We start from the raw sequence: 17,362 nt of genomic DNA, 5'->3' as shown, positions 1-17,362 counted from the left end.
CTGTGCTTGCATGCATGTTACATGAGCTTACCTGTGCTTGCATGCGTGTTACATGTGCTTACCTGTGCTTACATGCATGGTAAGTACTCAGTAAAGGTGAGCAAAGGTGCCGATGATACTGAGACAGGGAAGCTCTGGACACTGGGGCAGGAAGCTGTTAAACTGCTTGAAAGGAAAAAGGAAGTCAGAAAAATCTTGACTATGACCCACATCTGCCTTGTCCCCAGGGTCCAACACAAGGCTTAAAGTACCACAGGTAAATGAATACAGAAATGCATGAATGAATCTTATTCAGGCGCACAATGTAATTCACACACAGGGCTTCTGCCCTATCAGCTCCCGGGCAGATGCTGCGTTATAAAATTTTAATAGTCAGTTTCTATAGCTGAGTGGGTACTCACTAGCTCCTAGAACCAGCTGTTCTACCCTTTCACCTTCTCCCCAGACAGAGTAGTGCTGTCCACTCAGCTACAGATGCAGAAATGTAAACCAAGAGGCTTAGCTGGCCTAAAGTGGGGATTGCTGGAACCAGGGAGACATACATGTCCTTGGCTGACATTTCGACCTGAGGCAGTGGTTAGGGCTCCGGGACCACACACCCGAGTCGCTGGTACTGAGCTGTCTGAAATTAGGAGAGGAGCAGTTGGAAAGAGCCATGGTCCACAAGACAAGAAAACAGATTATCACAATACAGTCTGATCAGGGTTGGAGACAATGTGGGAGCACGGGGTGGGAATGGCTTATCCTACTATCATTAGCACTGTGTCTGCAGGGTTGAGAAACAAGGGCTTGTTCATCCTTCCCTAAAGGGAGCTCTCAGCCTCAAACTTGAAGTTGGGTTCTGAGTCTGCAGGCTGTTTGGGAAGAAGCACTGCACTTCTGCTTTGTGGTTCCTGCAGCATCTTCCATGGGATCATGCAAGCTCCGGATAGGCATCTACTTCCCTTCCTAGGTGCATCCCTCGCTGCTCCCATTCTACGCCTCACGTGTCAGCTAACCAGGCAGTTCCCTGTATCCCAGGCAAGAGTCCACCTACCCACCTCCTCCTCCTGTACTGCTTAATGGAAAGAACATGGGCTTTGGAACCAGAGACCCATTTCTAAGCCCCTCCAGGATTCATCTCTAAAACTGGGGGTACAGGGGGAGGGCTATCTATCAGGGGTGTTGTAAACATTAGCAATGCTGTGCCTAGCTCACCTAAACTTAGCATTCAATAACTTTTAGTAATTATTATGGTTTCAAGTACAATACAAATTTTTATTTAAAACTAAATTCTTTAGTATCATAAGCATAGCATTCGAGTTAAAAAACAAACTGCAATCTCAGTCTGCAAACAAGTCCAGAAAAGATTTATTTAAAAAGTCTGAAATTCAGCATTCCACCTCTGTAGTGGTTGGGCACAATATTTTGTACCAAGCAGAGCTCATATATGTTCTATCATGGAGGTTGACACACAGGAATGCACCACAAGTTACAAATGCTGCAGTTTGTTCTTCCAGAAGTCTCTTTTAAATGCCTTGCCCTGTTGTGCAGAGGGCTCAGGAGTGTCCTAGACTCACAGTCTCAAAGCTCCAGAGATGAACATGTGGATTTGTTCGGCTCTCTCCCCTTTCAGCCCTTGCAAATGGAGGCATGAACTAGAAGCAGCACTGTCTTTGTGCCCCTGAGAAAGCACCACCCTGATTTTCACTAAGCAATCACTGAGGCTGTTGATCTTTAGCACTGCTTTCTTTAATGTGTTTGTTATTTGTGAGGCTGGATGGGGCTTTAGGATTTTCATCCTTATATTAGACGTCACATCTGCCCTGTTTATCCCATTATCATAGGGCTATTAATTACTTGAAAGATTGTGTTTCTTCTATTTCCTGGCCCACTGTGGTCTTTAGGGTTGGGGACACTGGGGAGCCCGTGGATGCTAGCTGCTAGGCTGCTGTGGCTGTGCTGGCCATGGGACAGCATGGGGCAGCAAGTGTGGAGAGTGATGCAGGGCCCTGCCTTTGTTTGTGCTGTACTGAAGCAATGGCTGTTAAGAATCTGCAGCTGGGAGGATTTCACTGACAGCCATTGGGACAAACATTTATTGACCTCCTTCAGGAAGGTCAATTCCTGGCACAGGCTCCTCTTCTTCTATGCCTTTTACCCATGCTATCTCTTCAGCCTTGGAATATCCATCTCCTTTTCTGTGCTTATTAAAGTCCTACTTATCCTTTAAAATCCAAGTCGGATGCTGTCACCTCCTCTTGGCAGATGGAGGGTCCCTCCTTCTGCTCCTTTGGGCACCATCTGCTTCTTGAGTGTGGGAGCACCCATATTGTATGCAGCTTCAAAATAAGGGTCTAGTCTGTGCCTGAGCTGTAGAGACTTCTTTGTTTGGAGTCTTCCCCTTCTACCAAATCCCCTTCCACTGGGTTTTTTTTTTTTTTTTTTTTTTTTTTAGTCTTTAGCTCTAAACTGAGCAATGATTTAATCCAGGAGAACTTTCTTGATGCCACACAAATGAGACCACTCTCCTCTGTGCTACCCCATCAGAGCACTTCACATCATTTTCACTAATTGTCTGTTCAATAGTCTTTCCTCCTTGCTGGAAAGTCAGCTATGGGGAAGACAGAAAGCCTGCTTGTTTTGTTTACCACTGTATTCTTAGTACCTAATCTCCCTCCAGGCCTGTAGTAAGTGCTCAGTAAATACTGAATGAATGAATGAATGAGAGCATCTGGATTCGGGTCTCAGTGCTGCCCCTTGTTATCTGTGTGACCTCAGAAAAGTCAATCTCCTAGATCCCTCCCAGCTCTGACATTCTGCTATTAATATTTTGCTACCTCTTTTACCCGCTATCTACAGCTCGTGTCCTAGCCCACCCAGCATGAGTCATGCCTCAAGAACTTCAGGCACTCACTCACTCCGAGGATTTTACATTCTTTGGAGAACCTTTCACTCTTCAAATATTGTCTTTCTGATGTGGTCCTTGGCAGCGTCATAGATCTCTCCAGCTCACGCAGGTTGGGTCCCTTGATGGGATCAGGCTAGGTCAGCATAGACGCCTTATCTACTCACTCTGTTCCTGGAAGTCCGGGCTTTGTGCATTCCCACAAAGGGCTCCAGAAGAGGGTGGGATCTGAGCCCGTGATGGATCATGCTGTACGTTGGTGCAGCCCAAGGGGAGGGAAAGCTGTGACTCAGTGTTTGTAAAATGTTAGCCCATGGAGTGAGTAAGACTAGACCAAGGCTGACTGTTTTGGGAAGTGGTGAGTTGGGTTAATTGAAATTGGAGCCCAAAAGCCAAGGTCAATTCTCGCCATGGCGGCTCTCACTTCCTAGCTGTGCCCTATTACCATGTAATTTAATCTCTCCAAACCCCAGTTTCTTCATCTGTGAAATGGCTACATTAACACCCAGCCTACTCACCCCCTACCAAGATTTAGAAGTGCTGGAGGGCACATATTTTCATATGGGTGCATATTGAATACATACTATGTGACACAAACGTCGTATCTGTTATTTAATCAAATTCTCAGAACAGCCCTGCATGGTTGACAGTTTGGATAAGATTCTGGTCTCAGCTGTGGGTTTCTATATAGCAGTGTTTCCCCAATTTTGTGTTGGATCACACCTTTCTGCTGGGCATGCTCTTTCCCACCCGAGGTTAGGAAATAGAGGTTTTGTGGTCAAACATGTTTGTTTAATCCTACATTGGGACCCACTGGTGTACAGTAATTAGGATTTAAAGGGAAAAGATCTAGCCACCCCAGAACTGTCAGTCTTATGCTCAGCAGCCTGGAGTTGGGCTCCCCAGTGTTTAAGTTGGTTGGCAGGGCAGCCATCCCCTGCAGACGGGACTCCTGAAGGCTGTGATGCCTGGGAAGGGGCATCACCAGCTGGGATCTTTGTCTCAGTGTCATGAAGGATTTCTGCATTTACATTTTGTTTTGAAATTGTTGGGCGGGGCAGGGGGGAATCTGGCAAGATGGCCGAATAAGAACAGCTCCGGTCTGCAGCTCCCAGTGAGACCAACGTAGAAGGCAGGAAATTTCTGCATTTCCAAGTGAGGTACCCAGCTCATCTCACTGTGACTGGTTAGACAGTGGGTGCAGCCCATGGAGGGCGAGCCAAAGCAGGGTGGAGTGTCACCTCACATGGGAAGTGCAAGGGATCAGGGAATTCCCTCCCCTAGCCAAGGGAAGCCGTGAGGGACTGTGCCGTGAGAGATGGTGCTATCCGGCCCAGATACTACACTTTTCCCACAGTTTTTGCAACCCACAGACCAGGAGATTCCCTCGGGTGCCTACACCACCAGGGCCCTGGGTTTCAAGCACAAAACTGGGCAGCCAATTGGGCAGACACTGAGCTAGCTGAAGGAGATTTATTTTCATACCCTAGTGGCACCTAGAATCCCAGCGAGACAGAACTGTTCACTCCCTTGGAAAGGGGGCTGAAGCCAGGGAACCAAGTGGTCTTGCTCAGGGGATCCCACCCCCATGGAGCCCTGCAAGCTAAGATCCAGTGGCTTGAAATTCTCACTGCCAGCACGGCAGTCTGAAGTTGACCTGTGACACTAGAGCTTGGTGGGGTAGAGGCATCTGCCATCACTGAGGCTTGAGTAGTCAGTTTTCCTCTCACAGTGTAAACAAAGACACTGGGAAGTTTGGACTGGGTGGAGCCCACTGTAGTACTGCAAAACTGCTGTAGCCAGACTGCCTCTCTAGATTCCTTCTCTCTGGGCAGGGCATCTCTGAAAGAAAGGCAGCAGCCCTAGTCAGGGGCTTATAGATAAAACTCCTATCTCCCTGGGACAGAGCACCTAGGGGAAGGGGTGGCTGTGGGTGCAGCTTCAGCAGGCTTCATCATTCTTGCCTGTTGGCTCTGAAGAGAGCAGCAAATCTCCCAGCACAGCGCTCGAACTCTGCTAAGGGACAGACTTTCCCCTCAAGTGGGTCCCTGACCCCTGTGCCTCCTGACTGGGAGATACCTCCCAGCAGGGATTGACAGACACCTCATACAGGAGAGCTCTGGCTGGCATCTGGTGGGTGCCCCTCTGGGATGAAGCTTCCAGAGGAAGGAGCAGGCAGCAATATTTGTTTCTGTATTTCCACTGGTGACACCCAGGCAAACAGGGACTGGAGTAGACCTCCAGCAAGCTCCAACAGACCTGCCGAAGAGGGCCCTGTTAGAAGGAAAACTAACAAACAGAAAGCAATAACATCAACATCAAGAAAAAGGACGCCCATGCAAAAATCCCAGCCAAAGGTCATCAGCATCAAAGATCAAAAGTAGGTAAATCCATGAAGGTGTGGGAAAACCAGTGCAAAAATGCTGAAAATTCCAAAAACCAGAACACCTCTTCTCCTGCAAAGGAGCACAACTCCTCACCAGTAAGGGAACAAAATTAGATGGAGAATGAGTTTGACAAATTGACAGAAGTAGGCTTCAGAATGTGGGTAATAATAAACTCCTCTGAGCTAAAGGAGCATGTTCTAACCCAATGCAAGGAAGCTAAGAACCTTAATAAAAGGTTATAGGAACCGCTAACTAGAATAACCAGTTTAGAGAAGAACATAAATGATGTGATGGGGCTGAGAAACACAGCACGAGAACTTTGTGAAGCATACACAAGTATCGATAGCTGAATCAATCAAGTGGAAGAAAGGATATCAGAGATTGAAGATCAACTTAATGAAATAGAGCATGAAGACAATATTAGAGAAAAAAGAATGAAAAGGAATGAACAAATCCTCCAAGAAATATGGGACTGTGTGAAAAGATCAAACCTACGATTGACTGGTGTACCTGAAAGTGATGGGGAGAATGGAACCAAGTTGGAAAACACACCTCAGGATATTATCCAGGAGAACTTCCAACCTAGCAAGACAGGTCAACATTCAAATTCAGGAAATACAGAGAACACCACTAAGATACTCCTTGAGAAGAGTAACCCCCAAGACACATAATCGTCAGATTCACCAAGGCTGAAATGAAGGAAAAAATGTTAAGGGAAGCCAGAGAGAAAGGTCAGATTACCCACAAAGGGAAGCCCATCAGACTAACAGCAAATCTCTCTGCAGAAGCCCTACAAGCCAGAAGATAGTGGGGGCCAATATTCAATGTTCTTAAAGGAAACAATTTTCAACCCAGAATTTCATATCCAGCCAATCTAAGCTTTATAAGTGAAGGAGAAATAAAATCCCTCAGCATTTACTTGTCTGTAAAGGATTTTGTCACCACCAGGTCTGCCTTACAAGAGCTCCTGAAGGAAGCACTAAATATGGAAAGGAAAAACCAGTACCGGCCACTGCAAAAACATACCAAAATACAAAGACCAATGAACCTATGAAGAAACTGCATCAACTAATGTGCAAAATAACCAGCTAGCATCATGAAGACAGGATCAAATTCACACATAACAATATTAACCTTAAATGTAAATGGGCTAAATGCCCCAATTAAAAGACACAGACTGGCAAATTGGATAAAGAGTCAAGGCCTTTGGTGTGCTGTATTCAGGAGACCCATCTCACATGCAAAGACACACATAGGCTCAAAATAAAGGGATGGAGGAATATTTACCAAGCAAATGGTAAGAATTCTACCAGAGATACAAAAAGGAGCTGGTACCATTCCTTCTGAAACTATTCCAAACAATAGAAAATGAGGGATTCCTCCCTAACTCATTTTTTGAGGCCAGTGTCATCCTGATACCAAAAAAAAAAAAAAAAAAAGCAATGGTTGCAATCCTCATCTCTGATAAAACAGATTTTAAACCAAGAAAGATCAAAAAAGACAAGGGCATTATACAATGGTAAATGGATGAATGCAACAAGAAGAACAAACTATCCTGAATATATATGCACCCAATACAGGAGCACCAAGATTCATAAAGCAAGTTTTTAGAGATGTACAAAGAGACTTAGACTCCCACACAATAATAGTGGGAGACTCTAACACCCCACTGTCAATATTAGGTAGATCAACAGGAGAAAATTAACAAGCATATTCAAGACTTGACTCAGTTCTGGATCAAGCGGACCTAACAGACATCTACAGAATTCTCCGTCCCAAATCACCAGAATATACATTCTTCTCAGCACCACATAGCACTTATTCTAACATCAACCACATAATTGGAAGTAAAACACTTCTCAGCAAATGTACAAGAATGGAAATCATAACCAACAACCCCTCAGACTACAGTGCAATCAAATTAGAACACAGGATTAAGAAACTCACTCAAAACCACACAACTACATGGAAGCTGAACAACCTGCTCCCAAATGACTACTGGGTAAATAAAGAAATTAAGGCAGAAATAAATAAGTTCTTTGAAACAAATGAGAACAAAGACACAATGTACCAGAATCTCTGGGACACAGCTAAAGCAATGTTTAAAGGGAAATTTATAGCACTAAATGCCCACAAGAGAAAGCAGGAAAGATCTAAAATCGACATCCTAACATCATAATTAAAAGAACTAGAGAAGCAAGAGCAAACAAATTCAAAAGCTAGCAGAAGACAAGAAATAACTAAGATCAGAGCAGAATTGAAGGAGATAAAGACATGAAAAACCCTTTAAAAAGTCAATCCAGGAGTTGATTTTTTGAAAAGATTAACAGAATAGATAGACCGTTAGCCAGACTAATAAAGAAGAAAAGAGAGAAGAATCAAATAGACACAATAAAAAATAATAAAAGGGGAATCACCATTGATCCCACAGAAATATAAACTACCATCAGAGAAAACTATAAACACCTCTACACAAATAAACTAGAATATCTAGAAGAAATGGATAAATTCCTGGACACATACACCCTCCCAAGACTAAACCAGGAAGAAGTTGAACCCCTAAATAGACCAATAACAAGTTCTGAAATTGAGGCAGTAAAGAAAGCTCAGGTCCAGATGGATTCACAGCCAAATTCTACCAGAGGTACAAAGAGGAGCTGGTACCATTCCTTCTGAAACTATTCCAAACAATAGAAAAAGAGGGACTCCTCCCTAACTCATTTTTTGAGGCCAGTGTCATCCTGATACCAAAACCTGGCAGAGACACAACAAAATTCAAGAAAATTTCAGGCCAATATCCCTCATGAACATCGATGCAAAAATCCTCAATAAAATAATGGCAAACCAAATCCAGCAGCCCATCAACAAGCTTATCCACCACGATCAAGTTGGCTTCATCACTGGGATGCAAGGCTGGTTCAACATACTCAAATCAGTAAATGTAACCCATCACATACACAGAACCAATGACAAAAACCACATGATTATCTCAATAGATGCAGAAAAGGCCTCCAATAAAATTCAACACCCCTTCTTGCTAAAAACACTCAATAAACTAGGTATTGATTGAACGTATCTCAAAATAATAAGAGCGATTTTTGACAAACCCACAGCCAGTATCATACTGAATGGGCAAAAGCTGGAAGCATTCCCTTTGAAAACTGGCACAAGACAAGGATGCCCTCTTTCACCACTCCTATTCAACATAGTATTGGAAATTCTGGCCAGGGCAGTTAGGCAAGAGAAAGAAATAAAGGGTATTCAAATAGGAAGAGAGGAAGTCAAATTGTCTCTGTTTGCAATGACATGATTTTATATTTAGAAAATCCCATCATCTCACCCCAAAATCTCCTTAAGCTGATAAGCAACTTCAGCAAAGTCTCAGGATACAAAATCAACGTGCAAAAACCACAAGCATTCCTATACACCAAGAATAGACAAACAGAGAACCAAATCATGAGTGAACTCCTATTTGCAATTGCTACAAAGAGAATAAAATGCCTAAGATGTGAAGGACCTCTTCAAGGAGAACTACAAATCACTGTTCAAGGAAATAAGAGAAGACACAAACAATGGGAAAACTTTCCATGCTCATGAATAGGAAGAATCAATATCATAAAAATGGTCATACTGCCCAAAGTAATTTATAGATTCAATGCTATTCCCATCAAACTACCATTGATGTTCTTCACAGAATTAGAGAAACTACTTTAAATTTCATATGGAACCAAAAAAGAGCCTGTATAGCCAAGACAATCCTAAGCAAAAAGAACAAAGCTGGAGGCATCACACTACCTGACTTCAAACTATACTACAAGGCTACAGTAACCAAAACAGCATGGTACTGCTACCAAAACAGATATATAGACCAATGGAACAGAACAGAAGCCTCAGAAATAACACCACACATATACAACTATATGATCTTGATAAACCTGACAAAAACATGCAGTGGGGAAAGGATTCCCTATTTAATAAATGGTGTTGGGAAGACTGGCTAGCCATATGCAGAAAACTGAAACTGGACCCCTTCCTTACACCTTATACAAAAATTAACTCAAAATGGATTAAAGACTTAAACATAAGACCTAAAACCATAAAAACCCTGGACAAAAACCTAGGCAATACCATTGAGGACATAGGCATGGACAAAGACTTCATGACTGAAACACCAAAAGCAATTGCAACAAAAGCCAAAATTGACAAATGGGATCTAATTAAACTAAAGAGCTTCTGCACAGCAAAAGAAACTATCATCAGAGTGAACAGGCAACCTATAGAATAGGAGAAAATTTTTGCAATCTATCCATCTGAGAAAGGTCTAATATCCAGAATTTACAGGGAATGTAAACAAATTTACAAGAACAAAAACAACCCCACCAAAAAGTGGGCAAAGTATATCAACAGACAAAAGAAGACATTTATACAGCCAACAAACACACGAAAAAAAGTTCATCATCATTGGTCATTAGAGAAATGCAAATCTAAACCACAATGAGCTACCATCTCATACCAGTTAGAATGGTGCTCATTAAAAAGTCAGGAAACAAGTGCTGGAGAGGATGCGGAGAAATAGGAACACTTTTACACTGTTGGTGGGAGTGTAAATTAGTTCAACCATTGTGGAAGACAGTGTGGCGATTCCTCAAGGATCTAGAAGCAGAAATATCATTTGACCCAGCAATCCTATTACTGGGTATATACCCAAAGGATTGTAAATCATGCTGCTATAAAGACACATGCACATGTGTGTTTATTGCAGCACCACTCACAATAGCAAAGACTTGGAACCAACCCAAATGCCCATCAATGATAGACTGGATAAAGAAAATGTGGCACATGTACACCATGGAATACTATGCAGCCATAAAAAAGAATGAGTTCATATCCTTTGCAGGGACGTGAATGAAGCTGGAAACCATCATTCTCATCAAACTAACATAGGAACAGAAAACCAAACACTGCATGTTCTCACTCGTAAGTGGGGGTTGAATGATGAGAACACATGGAAGCAGGGAGGAGAACAGCACACACTGGGGCCTGTCAGGGGGTAGGGAACTAGGGGAGGGATAGCATTAGGAGAAATACCTAATGTAGATGATGGGTTGATGGGTGCAGCAAACCACTGTGGCACATGTATACCTATGTAACAAACCTGCATTTTCTGCACATGTATCCCAGAACTTAAAGTATACAAAAAAAAAAAAAAAAAAAAGAAAAGAAAAGAAAAAAAAAAGAAATTGCTAAATCTGCCAATCCGATTGGGGTCTTTGTCTCAACTTCAGTGACATGAAGGATTTCTGTATTTACATTTTGTTTTGGATTTGTCAAGTCTGCCAATCTGATTGATAAGGTGCTTTATTTATATTATAAATAAAACGACCAATGAATCACTGATTTATGGAGATGATGCTGAGAAATCTAAGTGCCAAGAGGATTGGACTGGGCTTACTGTGTGGCCCATAGTCTTAACAAATTAGAAAATGGTTTACTGATGGTTCGTTGACAGCACCTGTTGCAAGGTTGGAGTGCTGTTCCTAAGGCTGTAGTCTGTGTTCTGAACAGTGACCGTAGACAGTGCAGTTTCCCTCACTGACAGAATACCTCAGTATGGGAATCAAGAGGTAAGGGTGGGAGGCCCATCTGCCTATGACCTAATACCCCATTTGTGGAAATTTTGCTTTCTATCCCTGTGATTCTGGGCTCAGGTGGAGGTCTCAGTTCCCAGATGGGGCGTCATCTCATTTGTCCACACAACAGTGGTTCCATGGGATAGGAGGCTGAACTGCTACAGGGCTATTTCAGGCTCCTTCATGCCCATGACAAACAGGCCAAAAGAAAAGTTCACTTTGCTTTCTAGGGTGATTAATTCTGATTATCAGGGGCTAGCAAAATTTCTAACAAAATTGGGTTAGAAGTATATGTCTGGAATTCAGATGCTTTTCTGTGGAGTCTTCTACATTTACAAAAAAATGTTCAGGAATTAAGAAAAAACAGGAAGGCTACTGCATCTTCATACAGGTAAGACCATTGATGGACTTAGATCCCTCAGGAATAAAGATTTTAAAAAATTGTATAAATTTATGGGGTACAAGTACAATTTTGTTACATGCATAGATTGTGTAGTGTATTTGTCACTTTAGTCAGGGCTTTTAGGGTATCCATCTTCTGAATACCATATGATGCATCCATTAAGTAATCTCTCATCATCCACCCCTCTTCTACCCCCTCAGCCTTCAGTCTCCATTGTTTACCATCCCACACTCTACATGCATTTGTACACGTTATTTAGCTTCCACTTATGGGTGAGAATGTGCAATATTTGTCTTTCTGTGTCTGACTTGTTTCAGTTAAGATAAAGACCTTTGGTTCCATTTATAATGCTGCAAAATACATGATTTTATTCCTTTTAATAGCTGAATAGTATTCCATTGTGTATATGTACCACTTTTTCTTTATCCAGTCCTCCACTGATGGACACTTAGGTTGGTTCCATATGTTTGCTATTGTGAATAGTGCTGTGATAAATATATGAGTGCAGGTATCTTTTTGATATAATGATTTCTTCTCTTTTGGGTAGATACCAAGTAATGAGATTGCAGGATTACATGGCAGTTCTATTTTCAGTTCTTTGCGAAATCTCTATACTGTTTTCTGTAGATGTACTAATTCACATTCCTAGCAACAATGTATAAGAGTTCCCTTTTCTCTACGTCTTTACCATCTGTTACATTTTATCTTTTTAATAACAGCCATCTGACTGGTATAAGATGAAATGTCACTGTAGTATTAAGTTGCATTTCTCTGATGATTAGTAATGTTGAGCAATTTTTTCATATGCCTGTTGTCCATTTATATGTCTTCTTTTAAAAAATGTGTATTCATGTCTTTTGCCTACTTTTCAATAGGGTTATTTGTGGGGTGTTTGTTGTTGTCGAGTTGTTGGTTTGGGTCACCCCATGAAGTCAAAATCTCTGATCAGTTGACGTGCTGGCTGAGGGCAGAGACAACTTGATATTTAAGTGCTTTTCTCTTCACCACTCTTCCTAACTGGTTTCATGATGTGTTACAGGGCGTCCAGCCTGGTGTAGAGGGGTTCTATTAGGGCGATGGGCGGCAAGTGCCGTTTCCAACTATGCTCAGCAGGGTTAGAGCAGCCGCAGGAGGCTTCTCCCTAGGCCAGTCCTCTGGGCATCATTCCTAAGCCTTGTCTTGAGCTGGACTTCTAGCCCTCCCAAAACTATCTTTGAAATAAACTTCTTTTTGGCCAGGGTCAGCTTCTGATTCTGTCAGGAAGAAAGTTCCACATAAGGAAATTGAAATAATAATAGTAATAATGATAATAAAAGAAAACCTTTGTTGAATGCTTGCCGCGTGCCAGGCTCCACGTTGTAGGCTAGATATGCATTCATTCATTTCCTCCTGTCAACAGTCTTCCACGTTTGGGGTATATTCACTTCTTTGTTTTGCGTTGTTTTTTAGGAGAGGAGGTAACTGAAGCTTACAGCGATTTCAAAATTGCCCAAGTTCATAAATTAGGAATGTCTGTTCATGAAGCTTGACAGGCAGCAGAAAATTAGTCATATAAGGACTTGCCTGCTTGACAAAGGAGTCAAGATGACAAAATGATGTTTTAGACTGTTTATTATGGGAAATTTAAAAATACTCAAAAAAGAGAGAACAATATAATAAACTACCACCAACCCAGTTTCAGCACATCATTAATATACGTAATAGTTATTGCTTTATACAATTAGTTTAAGAATACAGGAGATAGCTAGTCTTTCTGAGTTTTCTTGAATGTTGTGAGGTTTAAGAGTTTGAAGTTGTAGTTGGCTGTATATATGAGAGCAGTGTTAATTATAATTTTTTTTTTGAGACAAGGTCTCACTCTGTTGCCCAGGCTGGAGTGCAATGGTGTGATCTCAGCTCACTGCAACCTCTGCCTCCTGGGTTCAAGTGATCTTCCCACCTCAACCTCCTGAGTAGCTGGGAGTACAGGCACACACCATCACACTCAGCTAATTTTTGTATTTTTAGTAGAGACCAGGTTTCACCATATTGGCCAGGCTGGTCTCAAACTCCTGGCCTCAAGTGATCCACCTGCCTCGGCCTCCCGAAGTGCTGGGATTACAGGTGTGAGCCATTGCTCCTGGCCTAATTATACTTTATATTAAATTCTAATTAAGCTAAAGAGATTCTGCACGCAAAAGAAACTATCACCAGAGTGAACAGGCAACCTACAGAATGGGAGAAAATTTTTGCAATCTATCCATCTAATAAAGGCTAATATCCAGATTCTATAAAGCACTTAAACAAATTTACAAGACAAAACAAATAAGCCCATCAAAAAGTGGGCAAAGGATATGAACAGACACTTCTCAAAAGAAGACATTTATGCAGCCAATAAACATATGAAAAAAAAGCTCATCATCACTGGTCATTAGAAAAATGCAAATCAAAACCACAATGAGATACCATCTCACGCCAGTTAGAATGGCGATCATTAAAACGTCAGGAAACTCACTGTAATCCCAGCACTTTGGGAGGCCGAGGCGGGCGGATCAGGAGGTCAGGAGATCGAGACCATCCTGGCTAACACAGTGAAACCCCATCTCTACTAAAAATACAAAAAATTAGCCGGGCGAGGTGGTGGGCACCTGTAGTCCCAGCTACTCAGGAGGCTGAGGCAGGAGAATGGTGTGAACCCCGGGGGGCGGAGCCTGCAGTGAGCCGAGATTGCGCCACTGCACTCCAGCATGGGCGACAGCGAGACTCTGTCTCAAAAAAAAAAAAAAAAAAACAACGTCAGGAAACAACAGGTGCTGGAGAGGATCTGGAGGAATAGGGAGGAGTTTACACTGTTGGTGGGAGTGTAAATTAGTTCAACCATTGTGGAAGACAGTGTGGTGATTCCTCAAGGATCTAGAACTAGAAATACCATTTGACCCAGCAATCCCATTACTGGGTATATAACCAAATAATTATAAATCATTCTACTATAAAGACACATGCACACGTATATTTATTGCAGCACTATTCACAATAGCAAAGACTTGGAACTGACCCAAAATGCCCATCAGTGAGAGACTGGATAAAGAAAATGTGGCCCCTGTAGACCATGGAATACTATGCAGCCATAAAAAAGGATGAATTCATATCTTTTGCAGGGACATGGATGAAGCTGGAAACCATCATTCTCAGCAAACTAACACAAGAACAGAAAACCAAACACCATACGTTCTCGCTCACAAGTGGGGGTTGAGCAATGAGAACACATGGACACAGGGAGGGGAATATCATACATTGGGGCTGTTGGGAGGTGAGGGGCTAGGGGTGGAATAGTATTAGGAGAAATACCTAATGTACATTATGGGTTGATGGGTGCAGCGAACCACCATGGCACACGTATACCTATGTAACAAACCTGCACGTTCTGCACATGTATCCCAGAACTTAAAGTATAAATATAAATAATCAATTAAATTCTCAAACTGTATAAAATTTAAAACTTGTATGTCAAAATAGCATTAAAAATTAAAAGCCAAACAATACACTCTGAAATTGATTTGCCACAGGTGTGATACTCAAAAAATATCTTTATCTAAAAAGCTTATGCATAGTGATAAGAACATAGTAAGATGTGGGAGAAAAGTGGGTCAAGGGTGTGAATTATACAATTCTCAGAAAAAGAAACAACAGGAACTACCAAACTGAATAGTAATTCAGGCAATAAAATAGAAAAAAGGCTATGTTTATCTATGAAGCGAAAGATTTAAAGAAGCAGTATTCATATTGTGCGGAAGGGAAAATAAGGTAATATAACCCTAATGGAAATTAATTTGACAAAATGTGTTATAGACTTAAAGAAATGTATATCCTTTGATCTAAACATTTTATCAAGAGAATTTTCTCCTTAAAGAAATTATGAGAGGTGTGGAAAAGATTTCTATATGAAGAATCTCATTATAGCCTGATTCAGAAGAGTAAAAATATTTGGGGGAAAACTCCCAAAGCCTAACAATAAGAGAATGCTTTTATAAACTACGGTGCGATGACAGAATTATTTTCTTTGGCAAATGGTCACATATGTAAAGTATGATCTTATTTACGTAAAATTCACCTCTTTACAGACAGACAGATAGACACACAGAAAAAACATTGGAGAGAAATAAACTGACATGCTAACTGTGGTATTCTCTGGATTGTGGGACTATGGGTTTTTTTAATTTTTCTCTCTATTCTTTTCTGTACCTTCTCCTATTTTCCTGAGGAATGTGTATTCACCTTTAGATTCAGAAAAGAAACTTAAAATATTGATTAAAATAATGCTGTCTAGCAAAAACATAACTTTATTATTATGAACAAGTGAGTAATGTAAATGGCTGTTATTAATACTAATAACATTCAGTACTTAATATGTAATAATATATCAATATTATTACAGTGATTTAAAAAGTAACAATTGAGTATTTATTATATATAAGGATTTAGTTAATAGTAAGGATTATAATCATTCTTGTTGTATAGATGAGAAAGCTGAGACCCCTGATGAATAAGTGGCTTGCTCAAAGTCATAGAGCTTTAACTGGTGGAACCAGGGCTTGAACTAGGTTTGCTTGACACTACAGCCCCTGTTTTTTCACCACCTGAAGTTTGGGTGAATTCTCTCCTGGACAGCATGAGACATCTCCTAGGACAGCCCTTCAAAGTGAGTCCACCTCATAAGACAACATGGATCACAGCCTAGGGCCTGCCAGAAGCTCAGCCCAACCTTATTTGATAGAATCAGTTAGTTGTCAAAGCATCAATTTGAAAAGAGAATTCAATTTTCCCTGAAGTTGAGGAAAACAGGCTTTCTCCCTATTTCCTTCAATGAAAACAGGGAAAACACACACGAGAGTTCGAGTACTAGTTGTTGACCTTTTTCTAAACAAAGCTTCTGTTATCCATTTTCTCTGTCTCCATGCCTGACCCAAACCTCCTCAGATGGATGCAGTTTTCTTCTTTAAAAATATTAGTATCTTCAAGCAGGTTGCAATCAAGGCCTCTGAGTCTAGGTGCCTTCCTACCTCCTTCCAGTGGCTGTGATGCTCCATGAAGTGTTTATATTTAATTCATGGAGGGCAACCTTATTTTTCTAGTTTTTTTTTTTTTTTTTTTTTTCCTGAGACAGAGTCTCGCTCTGTTGCCCAGGCTGGATTGCGGTGGTGTGATCTCGGCTCACTGCAACCTCCACCTCCTGGGTTCAAGCAGTTCTCTGCCTCAGCCTCCCGAGTAGCTGGGATTATAGGCACCTGCCACCACACCCGGCTAATTGTTGTGTTTTTAGTAGAGATGGGGTTTTACCATCTTGGCAAGTCTGATCTTGAAGTCCTGACCTTGTGTTCCATCCACCTTGGCCTCCCAAAGTGCAGGGATTACAGGCGTGAGCCACTGCACCTGGCCTTTTTCTAGTTCTTAAGAAAGAGTGGTATGTGGCCTGAGTCACTTCGGTCTCTAAGACCTGTGGTCTCCTACCACACCTTGCAGAGTTGTGGTAAGGATTAGCGATAGCATGCTGAAAGCATATTATTCTGCAGACTCCATGAAGGCAGGATAAAGCCAGCCTTGTCCCCAGATGTATCTCCATTTCTTAGCACGGTGCCCTGCATGCAGCAGGTACTCAGCACACCTGTGATGAGTAGGAATGTGAATGAATAAACATAGCACATTACCAGGGAGAGAGTAGGTATTCAACAAACCTTAGCCATGATACACTATTACCCTGCTGCCCTCTGGCCTTTAGTTTACGCATCTGTATTAACAAGGGCTCGGACTAGTTGGTCTCTAGGGTCCTCTCCAGCTCTGACATTCTATGCCTGAATCCAAATACTCCAGAAGCAACCTGGGGCTCAGGGAGGAAAGATGATCTTCTCAGCATGTGCACAGAATTATTTGGTGTGTTCTCCATGTGAGACGAAGAGCCTGTGTACCGTCCTGAGGCTCACTCTGCCCTCTTCAGTACACCATCTGGACCTCTCCACGTGGCAGTTTGCAACATCTGTCAGAAGTGCTTGGTGCCAGGATGACTCTTGCTGCAAGCATG

The sequence above is a fragment of the Hylobates moloch genome, unplaced genomic scaffold (genome assembly GCF_009828535.3).
Source record: "Hylobates moloch isolate HMO894 unplaced genomic scaffold, HMol_V3 SCAFFOLD_18, whole genome shotgun sequence".
NCBI lineage: Eukaryota > Metazoa > Chordata > Mammalia > Primates > Hylobatidae > Hylobates > Hylobates moloch.
This window is presented reverse-complemented; position numbering follows the sequence as displayed.